The sequence below is a fragment of the Doryrhamphus excisus genome, linkage group LG9 (genome assembly GCF_037039965.1).
Source record: "Doryrhamphus excisus strain RoL-2023G ecotype Guam linkage group LG9, RoL_Dexc_Guam_v1.1, whole genome shotgun sequence".
NCBI lineage: Eukaryota > Metazoa > Chordata > Actinopteri > Syngnathiformes > Syngnathidae > Doryrhamphus > Doryrhamphus excisus.
Window position 1 is genome coordinate 14,416,621 of NC_136365.1, and position 12,539 is coordinate 14,429,159.

The window sequence follows — 12,539 nt, forward strand, 5'->3', positions numbered from 1 at the left end:
GGAACTGGCTTCATTGGACAAGAACACGCGCCAGCGTCAGACTCCAAATTAGAAAGTAATACTTTGTCAGAAAACTACTCCACTCCAAGATTGCGAGATGTTAACGGTAAACCGTGCCTTCGGGATGAAGCAGACCAACGTTTACTAGTCTTCACCTGCCATGTGGAAGAGTATGATGAACTAAGAACCTAAAATGACTGAAAGGGCTGTCGAAAGGGGTCACGAGACATCCAACTCAAGACGATGCACGAGATTGGGTCCACGAGATAAGACAATAACATGACTTTTAATATACGTAAGTATGTAGTAATGAAAAAAGATGACTATGCAAACTATTCATTTAACCCAGACACAAAACAATGCAGGCGCATTTTGAAATGTTTATTTCCCACAAATTGACACTCAAAAGATTTTATTTTCACATTTTTTTTGAGACCACAATATAAAATTTTATACATAATACAGCTCAGTTTTTCTATTTCCATCAGGGCTCTCCAGCTCTCCTTTGATAGGTAGAATTTAAAAAAATAAACATGTTCCTTTTTAGTTATCAGTGTCAACATTTTAGTTTTTTTCGAGTTACATGATGCCTTTTTGGTCTATTTTTCCACACACAAGGGGAGGTGGCATTAGGCGACCAAGTGCCCCAGCCCTGCCTTCTTGACTCTGTCACTGGTTAGGGCTTGGCTTGCTTTGTGGAGGGCTTTTTACAGCTTTCAGACATGATACTAAGATACTAAGTCCGAGCATCTATGTGAGTTGATGTGACAAATTTTCAATAAAATTGATCAAATCTAGAAATACTACAGCTTGGACATCAACAAGTGGCAAGCAACTCTGACGGAAAAAAAAATGTGTCACTTGCAGACGCTGTCAACACTGAGGTAGGTTGGATTGCAAGGTTTTTTCCATTCTCTGGATACTAACAATTACCAACACATGAAATTCCACTCATTAATGTAAGTCATAAAAGTAATAGATCCACACCACATCAACACCAGTCTGCTGCTGTACGCAGTCGTGTAACAAACGATCATAACGTGGAAGTGTTGCTCTGCAGTATGCATGACACAGCTAAATTCCTGCTTTCAGTGGTGATCCCAGAGACCACATGTGGCAAACTCAGGCGCGGGGGCCAAATCCAGCCCATGGAACTGCGATTCCTCCGGTATGAACTACTACAGTGTCATTTTGATTTTAAATTGGAAATAATATTGTATATAGCACAACATTCATGACCATTCTTAGTAAGGATGCCAGATTCAAACCAAGAAGTCTCAATGATTTAACTGTATACGATTAAAAACACCATCACTTTAACTATTACACCTACAGCAAAGCATGCTGGGAAATGCCTAATCTGCCCATTCAACAGCTGCAAACTCGTCTGGGTTACACATCTCACGATTGTGATGTTTTTGTGTTGAGCCAGGTGTCAAGTTTAAAGGTTTAGTTGAGTTTACTAAGCTCAAGTTACTTAAAATGTACACAAAAATATACAACACTTGTTTTTGCTCCTATCTTTCAAAGTTTTAAAACATTTTCAATGCACACAAATGGCATCTGTCTCTCAATTATTGATCACAACTCTTTCTAAGCTAATTACCCATCTTCCAGGTGCGGCTGATTAGACATATTGCACAGGTGTGCCTTAGGCTGAGTTCCAGGGGTCTTGCTGTTGATTTGAGGGGGAAGTTGGACGAAAATGTTCTCATTTTCCTAATAATAACAACAACAACACATTCATCAAGAACTGTTGCTGGTCAAATATGTCTAAAATGCTGTTCTCCATAATGTACGTATATTAGATGCCTGCAAATTAAGGCCATGTCCACATGAATTGGGATATTGCCAAACTATCGCATGTCAAAGTAAGGGAGCGCTGCAGCCATGGACTGTATATTATATATTATATTTATTATATTTTAACCAATAACAGACATGGTGATGTACATGTTATTGGTCGGGGATCTCAATCATGATCTTTCATAGTCTGGGCGTACACTAATCTTAAAAAAAAAGCTCCTGTAAATTTTTACTCACGTTTCTCCACACTTTTCCATCAGATGAGACACCAAAATCCGCACCATGACACGCGTCTGCTTTATTGTGATAAGATTTTCCGTGTCTAGGCTCTCAACTAAAGCCCTGCCGTCTGGCACAGCAGAAAGAGCAGTGCGGATATCCTGAAAGAATACAGACAAACAGGCAATTAAACTACACATGCTTCACTGATGTCCAGCTCTAATGCTTCCTGGAGGAACAAAAGATAATATGATAACATAATGACACTAATCAACCTAGCTTTTACAAAATGTTGACTTATTTAGAGAAAGTGACTTACAAGAACTAGAACTGCCTGCAGAACAGGCATCATTGGTGCAGCAGTCATGTCCGGGTTTGCAGGTGCTGTCATGTCCGGGTTTGCATTTACAACTGCGGCAGCTGGCAAATCAGATCTTGGGAGGGTGGCTGGTGGGCAAACTGTGTGCCCAACCTGTGCAGGGCAACTCTTTACAGCTTCAGAGTTAAGAGTTGAACAAATCTGGTCTTGGTTGCACCTCTTGGTTGCTCTGTGTTGCACCAAGTGTGGGCAATGTCTGCAGCCCCCACCCCTAGTCTCCACTGAAAGTCTAGTTCTCAATCTTTTTCACACTACTTCAACCCCAGCTACCCACCCCACCACCACGTCAGTTGATTTATCCTAAAATACTCTATAGCGAAGGGAGATGTATGTATAAACAGTCCTCATGTTCCCCGTATGATTTCACAGCATGGAATGCATGATGATCAGGTAGTTTACTTTGATCAACAGCTGGCAAAGTCCGAGTCTGGGCCACACTGTATGCATGAAAGTGCCGTTCAAAACCTTGGGTTTCCCACTTCTGTATAACAAACCGAGTTGTTGGTTTGTCTGTCAATTGACCCAGAAAGATGATGGATTTTATAAGCCCAAACTGGGGTTCACCATCTGGGTCGTAGGAGAGGAATACTGTCATGCCTGCTCTGTATTTAGTGCCCTTGAAAGTCACCCAGGCTGGCACCAAAACCTCAGTGAAAACAGGGAAATCTGTTAGATCCTTTTGGAGGTCTTTAAAACCGTCTATGGTGGACAGAAAAGTTGCTGGGCCCTGGGCCAACCTCCGTGATGTGACTCAACACAGAGCCAGATCCAAAGTTGTAACATAGCTGCATTTGATGGATTGCATTGTCTTGCAAATATTGCGGAAATTGCATGTGATGTGACTGACACGTTTGAAGAAGTTGTGTTTAGCTTCAAAGCACATCGACCAAAAGTGCATCAAGGGTCCTAGTTTTCGGATTTCTCGTGGATAGTGGACCATGAAGTGGTGCTTTGGACGCAAATGTAAATGAGGAAATAGTTCAAGGAAGAGGGAGTGATGGTCCTCAATGATCTTCGTCAAATACTGTGTTCCAGCGATGGTAATAGCGGGAGAGAAGAGGAACTCCATGCAACAGTAGCAAGAGCAGAAGAAGTTCCCATTCCTCGTTTCCCTCAGGGATCAGATCACCAATCATGGTGGGCAGTAGCCGAATAAGGCACCACGTTTGAGCTGATGACTGCTGCATGATGCCTTCAGGGTTTCTCAGATCATTTTTGGTAATCACAGATTAGCTTGTTAGCCTTGTCACAAAAGCCGTAATCGCAGCTTGTGAGTCTGTAGTTTATTTGGTCAAGTGTGACCTTTTTTTTGCTCAATCAGAGTATTCAAGAAGAGTTTGGTATCATTCGGTCCTACTCCTTCTAAAATGTCATGCATGATGTCCGGGGCCACATTGTCAGTGACATGATAAAAAGAGAGGTAGTTTAGCTCGCTGCCTCTCTTCGATCCTGTGTCTGAAAGGCTTACGAGTTGCAGATCAGCCTGATGGGTGTGTATATTACGCAGCTGTGCTGGTCGAGACATGTTTATGCACTTTGCACCACCAGCACATATGGTTAGCAGTGAAACTTTCTGAATAACCAAGGATGGCATTCAAGCCCATGTTGTCCCCGACTACTTGGACAAGAGAGATCTGGTGGCAGGCTCTTCAGCTGAAAGTAAATGAAGCCTAGCTTGTGTGTTCCAGTCTTTGATCCTAGAGGGTTGACTCAAGAAGAGTGGGTGTGTTTTGCACAACTCCCCATCAAAACATCCACCATCTCTTTGCTGCCAATCTAGCGTTGCCTGCAATATGACAGGAATTTCAAGGACCTGTCTTACAACACGTGTAAGTGGAACACGTTGAAAAGTATCAGGAACTGCGACTTGTTTCACAGTCCCAGTGCCGGAGTCCCTTTTCTGGACGTAGGATCCCTCCCCAATAAAAGTTTCCTCAACTGGTTCAATGAAGCCTCCAGCTTTGATAAACTACTGCATCTGTTTATATTCAGTGTCTAGATCTCGGAAGGGCTCAGCAGATTCTTCGAACGCCACCATTAGTTGCTCTACCTCTGGGCTTTCATCATGTCCCAAATGTCCAAAAACTGCCATGGTCCTTGATTGCAGTCTACCCAAAATGTCAGAGATTAAACTAGAAGTCTGCTCAACAATAAAATGAATGCCGGACCATGTTTGTGACACAGACCTCAAATGAGCTAAAAAAGTAGCTACCCAATCAGTAATGCCCTCTGGCCCAATGTTATCTCACTCCTCTTCTTCCTCTGCTGGCTGGCCTTCAGCTTAAAGGAACTCAGGCTGGCCGGAATCTTGAGCAGCTACACCAAGCACATCCTCAACGTTTTCATGCCGCTGAACGTGTCTTCTGAAAGATCGCATGGAGCTAAATGTTCTGCCACAGCCAATTTCACAGCACTGGAAATACTTTGCAGCTTGATTAATATGATGTACCACCCGTAGATGGATAAAAAGACTTTTCACATTCCCAGGAATTTGAACTTTACATCTGAAGCAAACGTATTCCATGACTCATCTGAATTCAGAACTAAATTTGCTAATATTCTGGTTATAATAGGATTATTTGACTACATGTAAATGTAGCCACGAGCCACGTTTACATGAGGAGTTTTTCATCTTTCCAAATGGAATCTTTCCGAATGACTTTTCCGAAAACAATTGTATCCATGGAAAGGAATATTCCAATCTCTGGTCTACATGTGTAACCGGTGGTGTTTGACTCTGCGTTGTGATCAAAGTAATGACGGGCACCGGGTTGCTGCACTTTATTCTGATGGAAGATAATAAACATGTTGTAGTCACAATGTGATTGAGTAACGCGCCCCTCTCTCATGGAGATGATGAATAAAAAGGAAAGTACAAAGTGAAACACAAATAGCATACCTGATGGAATATAATAAACACGTTGTAGTCACAATGTGATTGAGTAACGCGCCCCTACACAGATTACAACACAGATAAAAATATGAAACACAGTTTTAAACCAGACATTTGTCAAGCCACACACATGCCTACCTCTCTCATGGAGATCATGAATAAAAAGGAAGTAGGAAGGAGTGGCCAAAACTTATATACACCAGAGGTGTTACACTAATTAGGAGCAGTAGGGGGTACATGGGGACGTTCTCAGCGTTCCACATAAACATGACAACACAAACACATCAGGTATCACTTAAATTAAACAGAAACTTGTGTGATTATAACATTAACATATATACAATATTTACAACGACATTATAACCCTGTTACACATGTGCCGCTATAATCAAACAGAATAGTCAATGGGTCATGCGCAGTAAAGCGTAAACATTATTATCACGTGATACTGACTTCCCCAAGTTTTTCTTTCACTTGTTGGAATAACTCAGAATTGTGAGTTTTTCGTCCGTCCCGTCTTGAAATTATGATCAGTTCTTTCAAAGTTTGGATCAAAAACAAACTTTCCGCAGCAGTCCAGTGCTGATTGCTCGCCTCCACTTTGAAAACTGAGGAACGTCATATCTGAGCATGCTAACGATAAAGATAAAGCAAAGATAAATTCAATCTTGCTAATATTTTGTGATTAAACTTGGGACAAGACAAGAAAAGTTGGACTTATGAATAGACAGGGTTTAGATTCTGTTCTACACTCCTGTTCCACAGATGGCGGTAATGCACACTGAAAGCTGCTCGCCAACCGCCAATAAACAACATCCAGTGAATCCCATTATATATTCATTCGGATTGGCACTTTTCTTTCGGAATGAGGTGTATACAAAGGTTCAATTCTTTCCGTTTGAGCAAACACACCGAATGCAATTGGAATATTTGCGTCCATGTATACGTGGCTATTGTCTGTCGTGTGCCTCACATTGTAATCTGTGTTATGTATTAATGCTTGTATTAATCAAATCAAAATAAATCACGGTGACCACTCTAAAACCAATGGTCTGCTGTGTGGTTGCAGTTCATTGTTAAAAAAACAAGTCAGTTTTATTCATACGGTGCCAATTTACAACAGAAGTTATCGCAAGGTGCTTCACAAATGCCTGGCAAAAACTCTGGAACTCATACTTTGAATTTCATTTCTGCAAATATGGTTGGCGCCTCATGTAGTTAATGCTTTACACCGGGAGATCTGTAACTTCAATCTGGTAATGGTAATGGTTTCATTTTATTTGAACATGCATCAGGTTACAATTGAGTGATATTGATCAGTGATATTTAGAAGTTGTGCACCACAATGAAACATTATTGAATAGACACATTTGTGTACTAGTAAAGTGTTTTTAATCCAGACAAAAATGGTCAACGGTCAAACAATAATTTGTGAAGCAAAGGTGAGAAAAATACACAGAGAAATGGAACCGTTAGATTTTGTAGCTTGTGCAAAATCAGCACTTGGTATTGGATCTAATCGGTGGTGTTTCATTGTGACCACTTCAAATTGTCACAGCAATGTGATTCACTCACCTGTGCCATCATTTGATTTGCTGCCGCTAATAAAATACTTGTTTAGGAGGCACTCTTTCATCAGTTTTTGGTGTTTTCCTTCAGAAGTTGTTGAAAAATTAGATGATGTTGGCAGGGACGCCATGATAGATGTTTTCGTAGTCAAACGATGGCTGATTGGTTGATCGCAAACAAGAACGGGTGGGTAAAATGCAGACTGTGGACTATGGACCGCGGTCTAAATAAAATTCTGATTGGCCCATTTCAAGATTTGCAAGGATTGGTTTGCAAATTACCACCGGAATTCCGCAGTCCGTGTTTTACCAACACCCAACAAGAATCGCTTTTTTGACAAAGCAACATTTGTGAGCATTTCTCAGTTTATCAATGCCTGTTGTTCCGTCAATCAAGTCTGGTGTTTGTCTCACCGAACAATTACTGACACCAGGGGACCAATGTAATATACCACATGCACACTAGAATGTGGTTCTGCCTTGTCTTTCTATTTGAGTTCATTGATGTAGTTCATTTTTATGCTTAAATACTTAGTTTAGGCAATCATTTGCTTCAATATGCAATTCGTAATTCAACCAGGAAACAGCAAGATTTGTGACAGAACTTGCTGCTGGGGTGTGTAGTTGCTGCTCTCTCTCTCCAGGGCACAGCAGGACCTGGTGCATTAGTAATCAGGTCAACTCCCTACACCTGAGCATGGTGACACCTTGGGACCTTAAAAGCCTCAGCCAGCTCACACACAGGGAGAGACAGATGTATGGTGTACTCATTTGCTGGTAATAAATGTGCGGAATTCTTTGGCCGGGTCCGGTCTCCCTTCGTTATGGTTGTCAGTGCCTCAGAGCCAGATAGTGATAATAATTTTGGAAAAGGCGTGATGGTGTGAAACCCTGAACTTGTGTCAACATTTTGGACGTTTCTAATTGCTTCTTTTGATCTTTTTGTTATATATATATATATATATATATATATATGTCAATTTCCTTTTTTAAATTTGATGTATTTGTCTGTGTTTCAACTTTTTTTCCTCAGCTGCTATTTTGCTTTTTCTAATTACTCTCCTTTTGTCATCCCAACACTGGTTTGAAACACTAAGTTTAGCAGAAGTAAATTGGAGCGTCAGCTGTCTGTTCATGTCTACAGGGCTGTAATAAATTAACAGGTGAAGCGATATTTCACAGACATAATAACTAATGATCATAAATACAGCAATCAGCATAGTGATAAATAGTAATAGAGACAAACATAACATAATCAAGAGTCTCCCTGTATTTTGCAAACATCAACTTCTTGTATTGTTTCTTGAATTGGCTCATACTCGCGCAATTCAGTTCATGACTCAATGCGTTCCATAATTACTACTGAAATGCTGTGGCTTTTTAACATTGTTCTTGCATGTAAGATCATATTTCTCCTCACTTGTAAAGTATTGTATGACATTTTTAGCTAATAGGTTATTGTTAGCTTTATGCATTTTAGCTGTTCGTAAATGTACTAAATCAGTGAGTTTTAATGTTTGACATAAGGGATTTGTATGTTCTCCTTACGTGGTATTATAGATTATTGTCGCTGATCTTTTTTGTTGGGGATTGCTTTTATAGTTATTACCCCAAATCGCCACACAATAAGTTAGATATGGTAGAACCGGAGAGCGATAAAGACTATAATGTGAGTTTTGATCAAGAACAAATTTAGCTTTATTCAATATTGAAGTGTTTCTCACCATCTTATGTTGTAATTTTTTGTGAGATTTAATCTTATTTTTTCATCTATTATGATCCCCATAAATGTAATTTTATTCACCCTTTCAATATCCACTCTGTGTATTTGCTCATACCAGTCCTTTCTGCTATTTCCAAACAGTAGCATTATTTTCGTTTTACTTAAAATCTGTTTCTATCAAAGCAACTTTGTAATCTGATCATTTCATCTGTGACTTTAATTTAGTTTTGTGTGCTTTCCCCAGAACAAAAGGCAGTAGTATCATCCGCAAATAATACCAGCTTTAAGTTGAACAGTTTTGGTCCTGGCATTGACCCTTGGGGTACTCCACATTTAATATTTAAACTTGCTGATGTACAGTCATGGAAAAAATGATTAGACCACCCTTGTTCTTTCACTTTATTTGTTCTCTATTACAACTCTGATACAACCAAAGGTACATTTTGGACAGATAGAATGATAACATAAATAAGTCCTAAGAGTTTAATTAAAGAGATAAAGAGATATCTAGCAACTTCCATGGTTTTCTTAATTTTTTGAAAATAACTTATATTCGTACATGAATAACTATAACATTGTACTTCCAAAACTGGTGATGTTACGAGAGGTGCCGTGGCTTCGAAGCGTGTGTCGAGTAATCGTGTGGGCGCTTCCGCAAAGCGTGTACTGAGGCTTGATTCATTGGGGGGAGGGGCCGGAAATGATGACGTCCGAAGCCTCGCTGCCCGGCTGGACCACGTGACGGCTTTGGGAAGTGGTTCATAATTTGAACATTCAGCATTTTATATAAACTATGTATTTTTTCTTACACTTTATAGATTAATCATTTGGGAATAAAAATTGTGTAGTACATAATTATAAGAGCCAAAACATCAGAATTGAATGCATCACGCATGGAGATAGAGCTGCCTGCAATTGTATCCAAGGCCAGCAGGTGGTTTCGAACCAGTTGACTGAAATGGTTTATAAATTGACGTTTCTCTCCATTTTTATAAATTGGAACTACTTTAGCTGTTTATGTTAATAATGTATGTCAGTGGTTCTATGATCTCACTGATAACCCTTTTCATTGGCTGCATTTCAATTCCATTAGAATCAGTTGATGATTTTGCTTTACAATGATGGACAAAATCAGTGATTTCCTTTTTCGTCACTTCAGTGAGAAACATTAGGATTTAGGATTCTACCTATGGTTTCATTCCTTTCCTGTATTGGCCAAAATTCAAGAATTTATGTCCAATATTTACAAAGTAATTGTTAAACTTTTCAACTACCACATTCATATCATTATTGGTGTTTTCCAATATTTAGTACTGTTCCTAATACTGTTTAAAATGCCCCATGTAAAAGATCTAAATTATTAGATAATATATATAAATTATTATATATTAAGTATCAATAGTAGTATCATTATTATACATACATAACTACTATCAATAAATATTATTATTATTATTATTATTATTATTATTATTATTATTATTATTATTATTATTATTATTATTATTATTATTATGATGATGATGATTATTATGATGATTATTATGATTATTATTACTATTATTATGATGATTACTATTATTATTATTATTATTATCAATTATTATCAATTACTTTACTTCATTTTTATTTATTATTTTTATTCTCCATTTTTATTTTTGTGTATGGTAGGCATGTGTGAGTTATGGGGACTGTGTGCTATCGTCCCTCTCTGGCTGTGGCTGTTTCCCGGGTGGGGCGCCTGGTAAGCTCATACGGGAGGGGGGGTCTCGTTTGTGCAGCTTGGGCTCTGGGTGGGGAGGTGCGGTGCTGGGGTGGGGCATTACCTGCTTCTCTCCCTTCGGTAGGGGGGTGGCTGGGTTGTGGTGGATGTGGGGCGGGCAGGTGGGGGGCCTGGCTGTGGGTGCGTGGGTAGCGGGGCGGATAGCGGTTGGGGTGGTGCTCTGCGCGGCGCGGGCCGGGATTAGCGAGGGGCTTGCTTGGGGGGCGGGGTGGTAGGCTCTGGGTCGTGGGGGGGCCTCGACCAAGGGTTGGGGGGTGGGACTGGCCGGTGGCTCACGGGCGGCCCTGGCTATTTGCCGGTGTCTGGTTGGCCCCTTCTGTCTCCAGTCTGGTGGCGGTCTTCCCGCCACCAGACGGTCCGCGGGTCCGTGGGTGGATGGGAGATGTGGTGGAGGCGGGTCGGCGCTGTGGCGGAGGGTGGGACTGGGGGGGCATTCACTTTTTGCGGCTGTTGGGGTGTCATTTACCTGGTGGGCTCTGCTGCCTGGTGTGTGTGTCTCTGTCCCGCCCTGGCACTCTTGGCTCACGTGCCCGGGGGGCGGGGTTGGGCTCTTCCTCATGCGGGTCCCGGTTCTCCTGCGGTCTCTGTGGTGTCACTCCCTGGGCTGCCATGGTGACGGATGTGTTGTCGGTCCCTGCTGTTCTGGTGGTTGTAGGAGCTGCCTCGGGGCGTGTGGTTTGTCCGCGGCTCCTGGTGGTCCGGGGGTGGCGTAGCTGGCACAATCTCTGGTGGGGCCCTCCGGGGGGGGGAGCTGGCAGGCCGGACTGGCTGCCACGATGGGCTGGGTGGGGCTCGTGGTTGGTCCTGTGGCCCAGGGCTTGCTCCGGGCGGCTGGCTTGCCCGGCTCGGTTGGTCGGTAGTGCGGGGTGGGCGTGTGTGGGGCCCCCGGTCCTCCCTGCTGCACTGCACCACCTCACATACATGTAGGACTTTGGGGGGTGGCCTGCAACTGGTTATGCCGGGGGCGAAGGGTTTCCTTGCGGATGCCCTTTTGTCCTCGGCATTCCTCTGGCTTGGTCACCCTTCAATTTTAACCGCACCTTAGACACTCAGTTCACCACACACATAGGTCAGCCATATGGGGCAGGCCTAATTTTAATTTTTAAATCTACACAATACCATCATCACACACACAGGTGTAGCGGGCTGGACCGGAGAGCCTTCTGCCTATCCCCTTGGCGGCTCGCGCGGGGTGCCCTGGGCTGCAGGATATTTTGGTCTGGTCTGCCTGGCCTTCCCGGGGGTCCCGCTGGAACCAGCTGACGCCGGGGCTTGCCCTAGGGTCATGGTTGGCGCTACCTCCCTGGGTCTGTCCTGGGTCGCGGGCACCAACGTGCCCTTGGGGGGGCGTTTGCCGGCCTCCAGGGTCCGCGCTGCTGGTGGCCTGAAGTCTACGGTGGTGGCTTGGGGTTGTTGCGCTGTGGTGGCTGCTGCGGGGACCGGGCTGTGTGTTGGGAGGGGGCCTGATCCTGCTCATGGGGACGGGGGCCTGGGTGGCGTGTGAGGATGGGGAGCATGCTCCTCGGAGTGGGGCCTGCTGGGGGGGTGGTGCTCTTCCGGGCGTTTGGGTGTCTGCTGCCACTGGTCCTATGCTCTGCTGCATCGCTGTCCCTGTCTTTGCCCATCCCCAGTCTTGCCTTAGGGCTCGTCGGGGATTGTTCTCCGGTACGTGGGTGGAGCGCTGCTGGTTCTGGGGGCGGGGCGGGGGGGGGGGGGTTGGCCGGTTGGCCCTCTCGGTGGATGACGGGGTCCGTCGGTGGCCTTGCGCTGGTCTTAACTCCTCGGCTCTGGTGCTTGGCCTCCCCATGACTTGGAGCTATGGCTCTCCCTCACGGGGGTGAGCTGCCCGGCGGGTGTCGGCCGGCGCGGTGGAGCGCCTCACCACTCGCCTGCTCGCCCCCTCCGCTTGCTCATGTGCGGGCCTTCTCCCCTGCCGTAGCCCTGATGGCGTGGTCGAGAGGAGTCTGGGGGTGCTATGCCTTGGTGGTCCATACCTCCCTGGGTCCCCCGCCCTGTGATTCCCCGGACGCCCCACCCGGGGACGTCCACAGTGTGTGCTTGCGTGTGTGTGTATTGAGTGGATGGGGTGTGCGCGTGTGTCTGAGATTATTTTATGTATTTATTGTTTTAAATACTTAGATAAATAATGATTAGTTTTATATATATAT